This window comes from Drosophila teissieri, chromosome 2L, assembly GCF_016746235.2.
Source record: "Drosophila teissieri strain GT53w chromosome 2L, Prin_Dtei_1.1, whole genome shotgun sequence".
Classification (NCBI taxonomy): Eukaryota; Metazoa; Arthropoda; class Insecta; order Diptera; family Drosophilidae; genus Drosophila; species Drosophila teissieri.
The window spans coordinates 27,710,098-27,724,309 of record NC_053029.1 but is presented as its reverse complement, the minus strand read 5'-3'; the positions used below and the strand labels follow the sequence as shown (position 1 = coordinate 27,724,309).

The window sequence follows — 14,212 nt, the reverse complement described above, 5'->3', positions numbered from 1 at the left end:
CTGTTTTTAAGTAACGAGGTGATAGTTTCCGAATTGAAGGCGGCTTCATTGTCGCAATATATCGTTCTTATTTTGGGGATCAAATTTACGAGTTGAATCAGGAGCCCTGTGACGTCCACTATTGTTCTGGACAGCACTGGTTGCACTATTGCAAACTTCGAGAACTTGTGAACGTATGTTAAGAATTGCCTCTTATTAGTTGAGAAGATATCAATGTGCAACATTTCGCCGGTATAGCTTGGTATGGGGGTTTCCCCGAGCTCCTGTTTCCTAGGGTGCCTGTCATATTTGGCTTTGGTGCATATTTTGCAATTTTCAACCACTTCTTTTGCTATGCTGCTCATTTTGGGGAAATAGTACTTATAAAGGACTTGCTTGGTATTCTCCTGAGCCGCCCTGTGTGCACGATTGTGTTCTGTCGTGATAATTTCCAACTGCTCGTTTCTATTGGTTACGTCTATCACAATATTCTTACAGTATCGAAACTTGGTAGCCGGTAAATGAGCAATTAAATCATGTTGAAAAGTTGCCAGGGTGGGCAGATCGCAGTGTATCGCATTTACGACTTCGGGGTTCACGACCGTCGGCGAAATTGATTAGGTGACGAGTTTTACTACGAAACAACACCAAGCTTCGCTTTAGTCGGAAACGTGCTTCGTCTATAACAATTTGATTTCTGAAGCAGTTTACTGGTTGGTCTGTCGCTTCGACCGTGTAGGTCAGTGACAGTTCGCTTTGAATAGTCGCAGCGTCTGACTGAGGTTCATTTTGTAGGGCATTAATGTTCTGCCTGGAAAGAGCGTCAGCCACATGTTTGTCTTTACCCGGTTTGTAGTGGATTTTTGCGTTATGATCATCAATATACGCTTTCCACCTTTTTATTTTCGGATTTGGATTCCGATCGAACACCGCGATTGTCAGCGGCTGATGGTCCGTATAAATGTTAATATCGCGAGTGCCGTATAGGTAGTGTTGTAACTTGACTAAAGCCAAGACATATCTCAGCCACCGAAATCAATAGGAGTTTTTTGGACATGTGCTTGCTGATAGAGCCGTTTTCTCCTTTCAACAAGCTTGTCAAAAGCCTCGCGATCGCCGCAAAGTCTTTAACGAAGCAACGGTAATAACTGTTCTGGGTATTCCTTCATGGACTTTACTTTTTCTGGGTCGGTTTTTGCACCTCCATTGGTGACAATAAATTCCAGATTTGGATACCTTGGATACCTTCATGTTGGCATCGCACAGGCTTTTTAAAACCCAATCTATATGCCTAACTAGGTCGTCTTTATTTTCAGAAAAAATAATGACGTCATCTACATAAACATAGCACGATTTGCCAATTTGTTCCCGTAAGACGTCGTCGATCGCTCTTTGGAAGATGCTTCCTGCATTCTTCAACCCGAACGGTAATCGACAAAATTTATACTTTCCACCGTTAATCGAAAAAGAGGTCTTCTCACGGTCATGCTCGGCCAAGTATATCTGGTGGTAGCCGGACTTCAAATCTAACGTTGTAAAGTACTTGGCTTTTCCTAAGTTTGCCAGTATCATGGGGATGTTTGGCATTGGGAACTTATCAGCGATGGTTTTTTCGTTAAGCTTCCTAAAGTCTATAACCAAACGCTTATTTTTGTTCCCCAGCTCATCATGGCCTTTTTTGTCCACAACCCATGTTGGATTGTTGTACGGTGACCCTGAGGTTTTAATAATGCCTTTCTGCAGTAAGTCTGCGATTTCTCGCTTAACAAACTCAGATACACCCATGGGAAGCGGGTATAATTTGGAATATACCGGCTTACCATCGCTTGTGCAATTTGTGGCAACACCAGTATTGTTAAACGGCAGTGCCTCGTTGGAGGCTGAATATGCCTTAGATCTGTTTGCGATCATGTTTCGGAATTGAACTTTTACAAGTTCCGGTACGGCGATGTCATTTACGTTAGTAAGATTTACATTGTCGCAATTATGATGCTGAAGCTTTTCAGAAACAGAACCATAATTTATTGTACCTTTTTCTGCGTCGAGTTTTGCTCCCACCTGAGCTAAGAAGTCAAATCCTATAATACCATCGAATGGTGTCAGCTCGTCTAAAAGAAAGAACGGAGATGTTTTTCCAAAAATATTCATTAAAAATTTCTGGTGAACTCTGTTAGAACCATGAATGACCGGCACCACATTTTTAAGCCCCACGTCGCCAATTAGCTTCTTCCTCCCGTCCGGATGTCTTCTGCGACTCCAGATGCTGGTGGTTCTTCTTCCAGAGTCCTCGGTGTCCGGCTGTTAAGCCAGAGAGTGGTGACATCTTACAGAGATTAGGATGGAGGACGTGACTTTGGCCCCTTGGTCGATCGTTGGCCTTTTGGCTTAGCGAGAATGTTCAATATAAAGAAATGGTATTTTACGGCCTAGCTTAAAACCGAATACGAAGAGTCGGGAAAATATGAATTTACCCCAGCTCCAATGCATCACGCTAAAACCCATGGTCGGCAAGCCGACTCAGCATTTATGCAGCGCAATTCGGTACCATGCGTTTAGCAGGTTTTGTTTTTTCTGTTCCTGAACTGTTCTTTTATTAAGGGGGTCTTCTACTTTCGCGCTCAAATTTCAAGGATAGATTGCAAAAAAACTACAAATGATATCCGAACAAATTTTTTTTTATTTTATTAATTAATGCTTAAACTTGAAAAAAACTAAAAAACCACATGAATTTATCATAACATTTGCCATTGGCGCGTCGTTGAATAAACCACTGCCGGCGCGACAGAGTCAAACGGCTGGCAAGAAATCTCAGCTTCAGAACCTGTAAACAACAAGAAATTTTTTTTAACTTAATTTTAAGAACGTCGATTAGGTCTAGACACAAGCATTTTTTTTATATTTGCAAATTTCACAAAATGGCAGCGAGTTGAAAAAAAGTTTCATTTTTTGACCATGTGTTTCAATCTAAAAATGACTGTAAAAAATTGAAAAAAAAGCTTGTGGGTAGACCTAGCGAGATGTTTTGTGAATAAGTAACGCTTTACAAATCTAGAATATCTTCTATGGTTTCGTCAAAATGGTGCCAAAACTTTTGAAAAACACTACTTTCGGGAAAACGCGTTTAAAGATAAATGTTACAATTACATAATGGCAAAACGTACCAATTTAATCAGCTTTGCCAGGACCGTACAGCATGTTTTCGATCAAATCCTTCACGGGCATGTTTTTAGTTATGTCTACTTTAGAAATATGAAAAAAAAAAACGATTTTTTCAAACCGCGAAGGTAGAAGACCCCCTTAATACGGTGACAGCAATACAGGATGTTTTTATAGTGTGATTTGGTGAGTCAGATGCAAGCGTTTCTGTAACCTGAGATCTTTCTTGAGATGAAGGCGAGGGCAAGTCTCCAAGGTGAAGGAGATTGAAAATTGCCGGAGTTGAATGGCGGGCCTATACAAATCATAAGTTCTATTACTTCCCACCTAATTGCCTGGAGAATATGGCGAAATGCATGGCGAAATCCATATTCTCCAACGTCCTGCAGTGCTGCTCCGGAAACGATGCCATGGCTTCCCACGTTGGAATTTAATTTTTTTAAGACTGGGTCCTCCAAACGCTCCTCCCATTTTGCAGCTTTCAGTTTTTGAAGTACATGGACGATTATGCATCAACCTATTTGTTTTCACCAAGCGAATGGTTTCCAACCCAGAGTCCCGCAACAAGATAGTAGATGATCTAGCTTCTCTATATTTGTGAGATCCGGATGGCTATCTATGATGGTAGTAAGCATAAAATAAAAGTCTAGCCAATTAGCGTAGCCCCCAGCGAATCTTAGGAGCTCAAGAGGGGGCAGAGTCTGTGCCCTATGCCGGAGTGGACACAATCACACTGAGAAATGATGTCCGTCAAGGATGAGTGGGAGTGCATTTGCAAGGTGCGCTTTGAAATCTCCCCCCGAACTGAGGATTTAAGCGTTACGAGAAAGTCATAAAAATTTTCACTCAGATTACTTTCAATTTCGTCCAAACCAAGTTCCTCGAGCTCGGAATTTTCTATTGAAAATTGCAGCCGCCTTCCGCTTTAAAGATGTTGTTACGAACTGTTTATTTTCATATTTGTGGCAGTGCCGCTAGCTCAGGCTTTTCCCAGGGCGGAGTTTCCGCCCTGCCACACAGCTCGCAACATAAACATCGATAACTATAAACGTCTCACAACTCTACACAACGAAGGCATTAAATCTTACAAATTGACGAGAACTTTAAGTTTTTTTGGCCGCAGATGCTTTGGCCATGCGTGCCCACCAAACCTAGGATGCCCGGACGATTTAACGGACATCACCCATTATTTATACGTCGGGGTCACTCCAGACGACAACGACGGCTCCATCTCCCCCACAGTGAACACTCACTCAACCATTCCGGTAAGCTCTCCCTTTTTAATGAACATAAACATAATTATACTAATGCTAACATCATTTAAATTTACTTATCAATACCTCATCAGGCTGAAACGGTCAAAGCGACAAGTCTAGGAAGCCTTCGAGATTTACAAGACACCGCGGAAACTTGGCCCGCAATTGGCGGTGCTTTTAATGACGGCACTGAAACGGACGTATTTACTGACCTTGACTCTAGGATAGGCTATTAGTATATGGATAATGTTATCGGACGGAAGAACCCTAATTTTAGAGGCTTCTAATAAACTAACTATTGGGGTGTCTTGTTCAATAAGTGATTTCAGATCGGCATAATCAAGGATAGTGGGATTTACTATGTTAGCTTTAGCCAATGTTACAGTGAGAATTAAATTTTGTATCTCTGTTGTCAGCATTCTATTCCTCGCTAGTAGTGCCTCGTACAGATGCGGGGTGTCAACCAAATCGTTACTTCCCGCTTTAATAATTTTGTTAATGGTGTCGGTTAGCTTGTTTATATGTTTTTGAGTTTCGGAGTTTATGTTAATCTGCCTGGAGTTTGAGTCCACTAGCTGAGCTGCTGTCATTCTGATTTTTAGGAAATCTGAGGCGTCAGGAGTTCCCGCAACTACCTTAAGAGCTGTACCCAAGAAGACTAAACTTCTCGCAATTCGGTGGTGTATTTTTTAGAAAGGACAACAAGTTTCTAAGATGATCTGTCTTAGGAGACCTCGTCTCCTACCTCAAAAACACGGTTTTGCCTATCTGGGTTGCAGCTTTCGATGTTGTTTTGCTGGGCCTTTATCCACCGGTCTTTAATGCATAGGCAGCGACCATCGGAACCCGTGTGGGGGATCTCGACCGTTTTCTCCTGAGTGACAGAATGTAGGGTCTTATTATATTTCATCGTTGCCCTCAAGATTAGTTCTGTCGTATCGCTGATTTTTTTGACTAACTTGAGACACCTGGCTATTTTTGTCAAAATGCTGTCGTTCCACTTTACCGTTTGACAAGCTATGCAGCCGGGCGTCGTTTACAATATCAATGTGGTAGCTGTTTTTAAGTAACGAGGTGATAGTTTCCGAATTGAAGGCGGCTTCATTGTCGCAATATATCGTTCTTATTTTGGGGATCAAATTTACGAGTTGAATCAGGAGCCCTGTGACGTCCACTATTGTTCTGGACAGCACTGGTTGCACTATTGCAAACTTCGAGAACTTGTGAACGTATGTTAAGAATTGCCTCTTATTAGTTGAGAAGATATCAATGTGCAACATTTCGCCGGTATAGCTTGGTATGGGGGTTTCCCCGAGCTCCTGTTTCCTAGGGTGCCTGTCATATTTGGCTTTGGTGCATATTTTGCAATTTTCAACCACTTCTTTTGCTATGCTGCTCATTTTGGGGAAATAGTACTTATAAAGGACTTGCTTGGTATTCTCCTGAGCCGCCCTGTGTGCACGATTGTGTTCTGTCGTGATAATTTCCAACTGCTCGTTTCTATTGGTTACGTCTATCACAATATTCTTACAGTATCGAAACTTGGTAGCCGGTAAATGAGCAATTAAATCATGTTGAAAAGTTGCCAGGGTGGGCAGATCGCAGTGTATCGCATTTACGACTTCGGGGTTCACGACCGTCGGCGAAATTGATTAGGTGACGAGTTTTACTACGAAACAACACCAAGCTTCGCTTTAGTCGGAAACGTGCTTCGTCTATAACAATTTGATTTCTGAAGCAGTTTACTGGTTGGTCTGTCGCTTCGACCGTGTAGGTCAGTGACAGTTCGCTTTGAATAGTCGCAGCGTCTGACTGAGGTTCATTTTGTAGGGCATTAATGTTCTGCCTGGAAAGAGCGTCAGCCACATGTTTGTCTTTACCCGGTTTGTAGTGGATTTTTGCGTTATGATCATCAATATACGCTTTCCACCTTTTTATTTTCGGATTTGGATTCCGATCGAACACCGCGATTGTCAGCGGCTGATGGTCCGTATAAATGTTAATATCGCGAGTGCCGTATAGGTAGTGTTGTAACTTGACTAAAGCCAAGACATATCTCAGCCACCGAAATCAATAGGAGTTTTTTGGACGTGTGCTTGCTGATAGAGCCGTTTTCTCCTTTCAACAAGCTTGTCAAAAGCCTCGCGATCGCCGCAAAGTCTTTAACGAAGCAACGGTAATAACTGTTCTGGGTATTCCTTCATGGCTTTTACTTTTTCTGGGTCGGTTTTTGCACCTCCATTGGTGACAATAAATTCCAGATTTGGATACCTTGGATACCTTCATGTTGGCATCGCACAGGCTTTTTAAAACCCAATCTATATGCCTAACTAGGTCGTCTTTATTTTCAGAAAAAATAATGACGTCATCTACATAAACATAGCACGATTTGCCAATTTGTTCCCGTAAGACGTCGTCGATCGCTCTTTGGAAGATGCTTCCTGAATTCTTCAACCCGAACGGTAATCGACAAAATTTATACTTTCCACCGTTAATCGAAAAAGAGGTCTTCTCACGGTCATGCTCGGCCAAGTATATCTGGTGGTAGCCGGACTTCAAATCTAACGTTGTAAAGTACTTGGCTTTTCCTAAGTTTGCCAGTATCATGGGGATGTTTGGCATTGGGAACTTATCAGCGATGGTTTTTTCGTTAAGCTTCCTAAAGTCTATAACCAAACGCTTATTTTTGTTCCCCAGCTCATCATGGCCTTTTTTGTCCACAACCCATGTTGGATTGTTGTACGGTGACCCTGAGGTTTTAATAATGCCTTTCTGCAGTAAGTCTGCGATTTCTCGCTTAACAAACTCAGATACACCCATGGGAAGCGGGTATAATTTGGAATATACCGGCTTACCATCGCTTGTGCAATTTGTGGCAACACCAGTATTGTTAAACGGCAGTGCCTCGTTGGAGGCTGAATATGCCTTAGATCTGTTTGCGATCATGTTTCGGAATTGAACTTTTACAAGTTCCGGTACGGCGATGTCATTTACGTTAGTAAGATTTACATTGTCGCAATTATGATGCTGAAGCTTTTCAGAAACAGAACCATAATTTATTGTACCTTTTTCTGCGTCGAGTTTTGCTCCCACCTGAGCTAAGAAGTCAAATCCTATAATACCATCGAATGGTGTCAGCTCGTCTAAAAGAAAGAACGGAGATGTTTTTCCAAAAATATTCATTAAAAATTTCTGGTGAACTCTGTTAGAACCATGAATGAAACTAACTGTGAAAGGGGAATCGACCGGCACCACATTTTTAAGCCCCACGTCGCCAATTAGCTTCTTCCTCCCGTCCGGATGTCTTCTGCGACTCCAGATGCTGGTGGTTCTTCTTCCAGAGTCCTCGGTGTCCGGCTGTTAAGCCAGAGAGTGGTGACATCTTACAGAGATTAGGATGGAGGACGTGACTTTGGCCCCTTGGTCGATCGTTGGCCTTTTGGCTTAGCGAGAATGTTCAATATAAAGAAATGGTATTTTACGGCCTAGCTTAAAACCGAATACGAAGAGTCGGGAAAATATGAATTTACCCTAGCTCCAATGCATCACGCTAAAACCCATGGTCGGCAAGCCGACTCAGCATTTATGCAGCGCAATTCGGTACCCCGGATACTGGGTGTCCGATTGCCGCTGCTGACCGTTCTTAGCGCGGAGTGCTGAACTCAGTTGGGGCGCATCAGCATTATTTGTATGAAGCTACTTAGTTGCTAGGGCATTATAAACGTAAACTATGTTGCTGATGACTCAAATATATTGAGCGCTCTATTAGTTGTTAACTTACACACTCCATAGGCAGACGCAGCAACAAACAGACGGACAGACGAACTGACATGGTCAGATGATCCTGATCAGGAATATATATATTATATGGTCGGAAACGCTTCCTTATGCCTGTTACATACATTTCAACGAATATAGTATACCCTTTAACTAAACGAGTAAAGGGTATAAAAACATACTGAATAATATTATTGTCATTTCCTTGCCGTTTCTCCAGCCAGTGGAAAACTCAACAGCTTCTCCAACAGATCTAAGAGAATTTCTTATTTTAGCTAGTCCCACTTTAACGATAAGCATTGGGACGCAAAAATAAAAGGAATGAAAATGAAACCTTAAGTTATAATGTATATGTAACAAACTATTCTCACATAAATAACCCTATAATTATTATTGTTTTATTATTTACGTATTGATATACACAAATTTAAAGAATACAGTTATTTACTAGAAAACATTTTTAGAAAGGTTTTTGCCTCCGTTTATTTCACAAGATCGTCCATGTTGAAGTTATGAAATTTATGGCCCGTAGCCTTGCTTTTACCATGCGTTTAGCAGGTTTTGTTTTTTCTGTTCCTGAACTGTTCTTTTATTAAGGGGGTCTTCTACTTTCGCGCTCAAATTTGGGGCCTTTTTTTCAAGGATAGATTGCAAAAAAACTACAAATGATATCCGAACAAATTTTTTTTTATTTTATTAATTAATGCTTAAACTTGAAAAAAACTAAAAAACCACATGAATTTATCATAACATTTGCCATTGGCGCGTCGTTGCGACAGAGTCAAACGGCTGGCAAGAAATCTCAGCTTCAGAACCTGTAAACAACAAGAAATTTTTTTTAACTTAATTTTAAGAACGTCGATTAGGTCTAGACACAAGCATTTTTTTTATATTTGCAAATTTCACAAAATGGCAGCGAGTTGAAAAAAAGTTTCATTTTTTGACCATGTGTTTCAATCTAAAAATGACTGTAAAAAATTGAAAAAAAAGCTTGTGGGTAGACCTAGCGAGATGTTTTGTGAATAAGTAACGCTTTACAAATCTAGAATATCTTCTATGGTTTCGTCAAAATGGTGCCAAAACTTTTGAAAAACACTACTTTCGGGAAAACGCGTTTAAAGATAAATGTTACAATTACATAATGGCAAAACGTACCAATTTAATCAGCTTTGCCAGGACCGTACAGCATGTTTTCGATCAAATCCTTCACGGGCATGTTTTTAGTTATGTCTACTTTAGAAATATGAAAAAAAAAAACGATTTTTTTAAACCGCGAAGGTAGAAGACCCCCTTAATACGGTGACAGCAATACAGGATGTTTTTATAGTGTGATTTGGTGAGTCAGATGCAAGCGTTTCTGTAACCTGAGATCTTTCTTGAGATGAAGGCGAGGGCAAGTCTCCAAGGTGAAGGAGATTGAAAATTGCCGGAGTTGAATGGCGGGCCTATACAAATCATAACTTCTATTACTTCCCACCTAATTGCCTGGAGAATATGGCGAAATGCATGGCGAAATCCATATTCTCCAACGTCCTGCAGTGCTGCTCCGGAAACGATGCCATGGCTTCCCACGTTGGAATTTAATTTTTTTAAGACTGGGTCCTCCAAACGCTCCTCCCATTTTGCAGCTTTCAGTTTTTGAAGTACATGGACGATTATGCATCAACCTATTTGTTTTCACCAAGCGAATGGTTTCCAACCCAGAGTCCCGCAACAAGATAGTAGATGATCTAGCTTCTCTATATTTGTGAGATCCGGATGGCTATCTATGATGGTAGTAAGCATAAAATAAAAGTCTAGCCAATTAGCGTAGCCCCCAGCGAATCTTAGGAGCTCAAGAGGGGCAGAGTCTGTGCCCTATGCCGGAGTGGACACAATCACACTGAGAAATGATGTCCGTCAAGGATGAGTGGGAGTGCATTTGCAAGGTGCGCTTTGAAATCTCCCCCCGAACTGAGGATTTAAGCGTTACGAGAAAGTCATAAAAATTTTCACTCAGATTACTTTCAATTTCGTCCAAACCAAGTTCCTCGAGCTCGGAATTTTCTATTGAAAATTGCAGCCGCCTTCCGCTTTAAAGATGTTGTTACGAACTGTTTATTTTCATATTTGTGGCAGTGCCGCTAGCTCAGGCTTTTCCCAGGGCGGAGTTTCCGCCCTGCCACACAGCTCGCAACATAAACATCGATAACTATAAACGTCTCACAACTCTACACAACGAAGGCATTAAATCTTACAAATTGACGAGAACTTTAAGTTTTTTTGGCCGCAGATGCTTTGGCCATGCGTGCCCACCAAACCTAGGATGCCCGGACGATTTAACGGACATCACCCATTATTTATACGTCGGGGTCACTCCAGACGACAACGACGGCTCCATCTCCCCCACAGTGAACACTCACTCAACCATTCCGGTAAGCTCTCCCTTTTTAATGAACATAAACATAATTATACTAATGCTAACATCATTTAAATTTACTTATCAATACCTCATCAGGCTGAAACGGTCAAAGCGACAAGTCTAGGAAGCCTTCGAGATTTACAAGACACCGCGGAAACTTGGCCCGCAATTGGCGGTGCTTTTAATGACGGCACTGAAACGGACGTATTTACATACGTATAGGGTCACCTAATCTTGAGGAGCTCCAAGGGACAAGAAGGGACGTGCGAATCAAACGTGAGTATGTGTTATATATCCCTGTCGGACTAACTGAATTCTCGCGACCCAAATTTAGCGGCAATAGAACGGCACGACGACAACAATTCGGACTCGCGTTTGACTCCGGATTGATTAACAAAGATCGCGGTATGTTGAACAAAGTATTAATAATAAAAATAAGCCTAATTTAGTTTTCAATTTTAGCGCCAGGACTGCAGTTGACGACTGTCGAAGGAAATTGCAGCGGTCGACGACTCACGGAATAGCCAAGAATTGTGCCGGAGTCAAGCGAGTCCAATGAACATTGCTCTCCCTGCGCTCAGTAGGTAGTAGGCTTGGAACGGACTCACCGGCGGTATCGGGATCGTTCCAGGGAAGATTGTGGATTGAGATCCTACTCCGTAAGCCCTGTCGGGCGGGTAAGTTTTCCCAATATGGATGAATTCTTTGGCGGCGAGGTTGGCGGTCTTGCTCCAAGTAAGATGTTTTTTTGTCGACTTCCAGCGAACCGGGATTATTCAAACGGCCGGATCGCCTAACCGGATTCCCACCGAGCGCCACCGAAACCATCGCCCTATCGCGATACTTATCGATACTCTCGATAACTGCAAAACTCCAACAAGAACAAAAAGGCAAATACTGCAATCCGAAACTCGGTTCAAACGATAGATGAGCGCAAAGAGAATTAGCGTCCGCTTCCGTTATTTTTCTATACACGCGCACAAATATAACTCATTATGTATATGCAATCTTGCCCTTGTCTCTTTTTTGAATATTGCAAACAAATGTTGTTTCAACAACGCACTTAACAACAAAAGCGATATAATTAAGTTTAAGCTTTATTGTATATTGTTTATGCCCAAATCACCAAATGTTGAGCTATTAAGCTTTTTTATTATCTGTTTTTTTGCTAAATAAAACGATGATTTATTATTGTAGCGATTTTAAATTATTCTTTTATTTTCTAGTTTGAAAGAAATATGAATAAGTTACGAAGGCGAGTATGAATTATTGCATAACGTGAAGTCAAAGAGAGCACGCCGGAGAGAAAAAGAACAAGAGAGCGCAAGGGGTTAGCATAGATAACGAAAGGTTATCGCACGGCTTAGGTACCAACGAGTTTGATTGTCTCCAAGGTTGGTATGTTTTTACATTTAACAAGCTTAGTAATTGCTGGCAGTTGCAAGACCCGACAATTTGGTAAAAATATTTTAAATTTTCAAACCAAAAAAGACAATTGAAAAATTTCAACTTTTTTTCAAAACTGTGGACGTGGCAGTTTTGTGCGGTTTGTATGCGGTAGATTGGATGTGACAAACAGTTTTTGGCAAATCGATAGAAATTTACAAGACATATACAAAAATTAAAAAATATCAAAACATTTTCCAAATCTGGAGTCTGCATGCTTAATCTCAACTTCTAGCTATTATAGTTCCTAAGATCTCGGCGTTCATACGGACGGACAGACATGGCCAAATCGACTCGGCTTTTGATCCCGATCAAGAATACATATACATATGTACTTTAGTGGGGAAAACACTTCGTTCTAGTAACATACTTTGCAACGAATCCAATATATACGGGTATACAAAATTTTAAATATGTATTCAAAATATAAGACAGCCCTTTTATTCGACCAGTAACCAGTACAAAAAAATGAACTTAAGCCATTTTTAGATAGATAAGAGCTCGTGTTACCCAATACAAACAGAGCCTATGTAACTACCTTCAACTACTACCTTCACATGGGAGCCCTTCTTTCTACCCGATATACCTTTTTTAACTAATCGAGTAATTACACTAAGCATTAGTTAAATTTTGAAAAATTATCATTGATCGATATATGCAAAAATTTTCTTTAAAAAACATTTTTTTATTGCTCAATGTCAATAATTACGTTGTGGTTGGATATACATTGTTCTGTTATGTCATTGCGTTTTATAGAAACTGTAATTTTTTTTACTAGACAACAATTTGAGAGGCATAAATTTAATACGAATTCAATTGTAAATATTTGACTGCTTTCACAGAAGAAATCGGGCTTAGTAACCTGCACCTGCCTTCCGCTTTAAAGATGTTGTTACGAACTGTTTGTTTTCATATTTGTGGCAGTGCCACTAGCTCAGGCTTTTCCCAGGGCGGAGTTTCCGCCCTGCCACACAGCTCGCAACATAAACATCGATAACTATAAACGTCTCACAACTCTACACAACGAAGGCATTAAATCTTACAAATTGACGAGAACTTTAAGTTTTTTTGGCCGCAGATGCTTTGGCCATGCGTGCCCACCAAACCTAGGATGCCCGGACGATTTAACGGACATCACCCATTATTTATACGTCGGGGTCACTCCAGACGACAACGACGGCTCCATCTCCCCCACAGTGAACACTCACTCAACCATTCCGGTAAGCTCTCCCTTTTTAATGAACATAAACATAATTATACTAATGCTAACATCATTTAAATTTACTTATCAATACCTCATCAGGCTGAAACGGTCAAAGCGACAAGTCTATGAAGCCTTCGAGATTTACAAGACACCGCGGAAACTTGGCCCGCAATTGGCGGTGCTTTTAATGACGGCACTGAAACGGACGTATTTACATACGTATAGGGTCACCTAATCTTGAGGAGCTCCAAGGGACAAGAAGGGACGTGCGAATCAAACGTGAGTATGTGTTATATATCCCTGTCGGACTAACTGAATTCTCGCGACCCAAATTTAGCGGCAATAGAACGGCACGACGACGACAATTCGGACTCGCGTTTGACTCCGGATTGATTAACAAAGATCGCGGTATGTTGAACAAAGTATTAATAATAAAAATAAGCCTAATTTAGTTTTCAATTTTAGCGCCAGGACTGCAGTTGACGACTGTCGAAGGAAATTGCAGCGGTCGACGACTCACGGAATAGCCAAGAATTGTGCCGGAGTCAAGCGAGTCCAATGAACATTGCTCTCCCTGCGCTCAGTAGGTAGTAGGCTTGGAACGGACTCACCGGCGGTATCGGGATCGTTCCAGGAAAGATTGTGGATTGAGATCCTACTCCGTAAGCCCTGTCGGGCGGGTAAGTTTTCCCAATATGGATGAATTCTTTGGCGGCGAGGTTGGCGGTCTTGCTCCAAGTAAGATGTTTTTTTGTCGACTTCCAGCGAACCGGGATTATTCAAACGGCCGGATCGCCTAACCGGATTCCCACCGAGCGCCACCGAAACCATCGCCCTATCGCGATACTTATCGATACTCTCGATAACTGCAAAACTCCAACAAGAACAAAAAGGCAAATACTGCAATCCGAAACTCGGTTCAAACGATAGATGAGCGCAAAGAAAATTAGCGTCCGCTTCCGTTATTTTTCTATACACGCGCACAAATATAAC

The 14,212-nt window shown here is 41.4% G+C and overlaps 2 long non-coding RNA genes across 2 annotated transcripts; one reads left to right on the top strand and one right to left on the bottom strand.

Moving 5' to 3' along the window:
• Nucleotides 1–2,638: 2,638 nt before the first annotated feature.
• Nucleotides 2,639–3,235, bottom strand: LOC122626838. Its single transcript, XR_006326748.1, has 2 exons — nucleotides 3,141–3,235; nucleotides 2,639–2,800 (listed from the first exon to the last, which is right to left on the bottom strand). It is a non-coding gene; the product is annotated as an uncharacterized LOC122626838 (long non-coding RNA).
• Nucleotides 2,871–4,710, top strand: LOC122626836. The gene is made up of 2 exons (XR_006326746.1): nucleotides 2,871–4,400; nucleotides 4,484–4,710. It is a non-coding gene; the product is annotated as an uncharacterized LOC122626836 (long non-coding RNA).
• The last annotated feature ends 9,502 nt before the right edge of the window (nucleotides 4,711–14,212 follow it).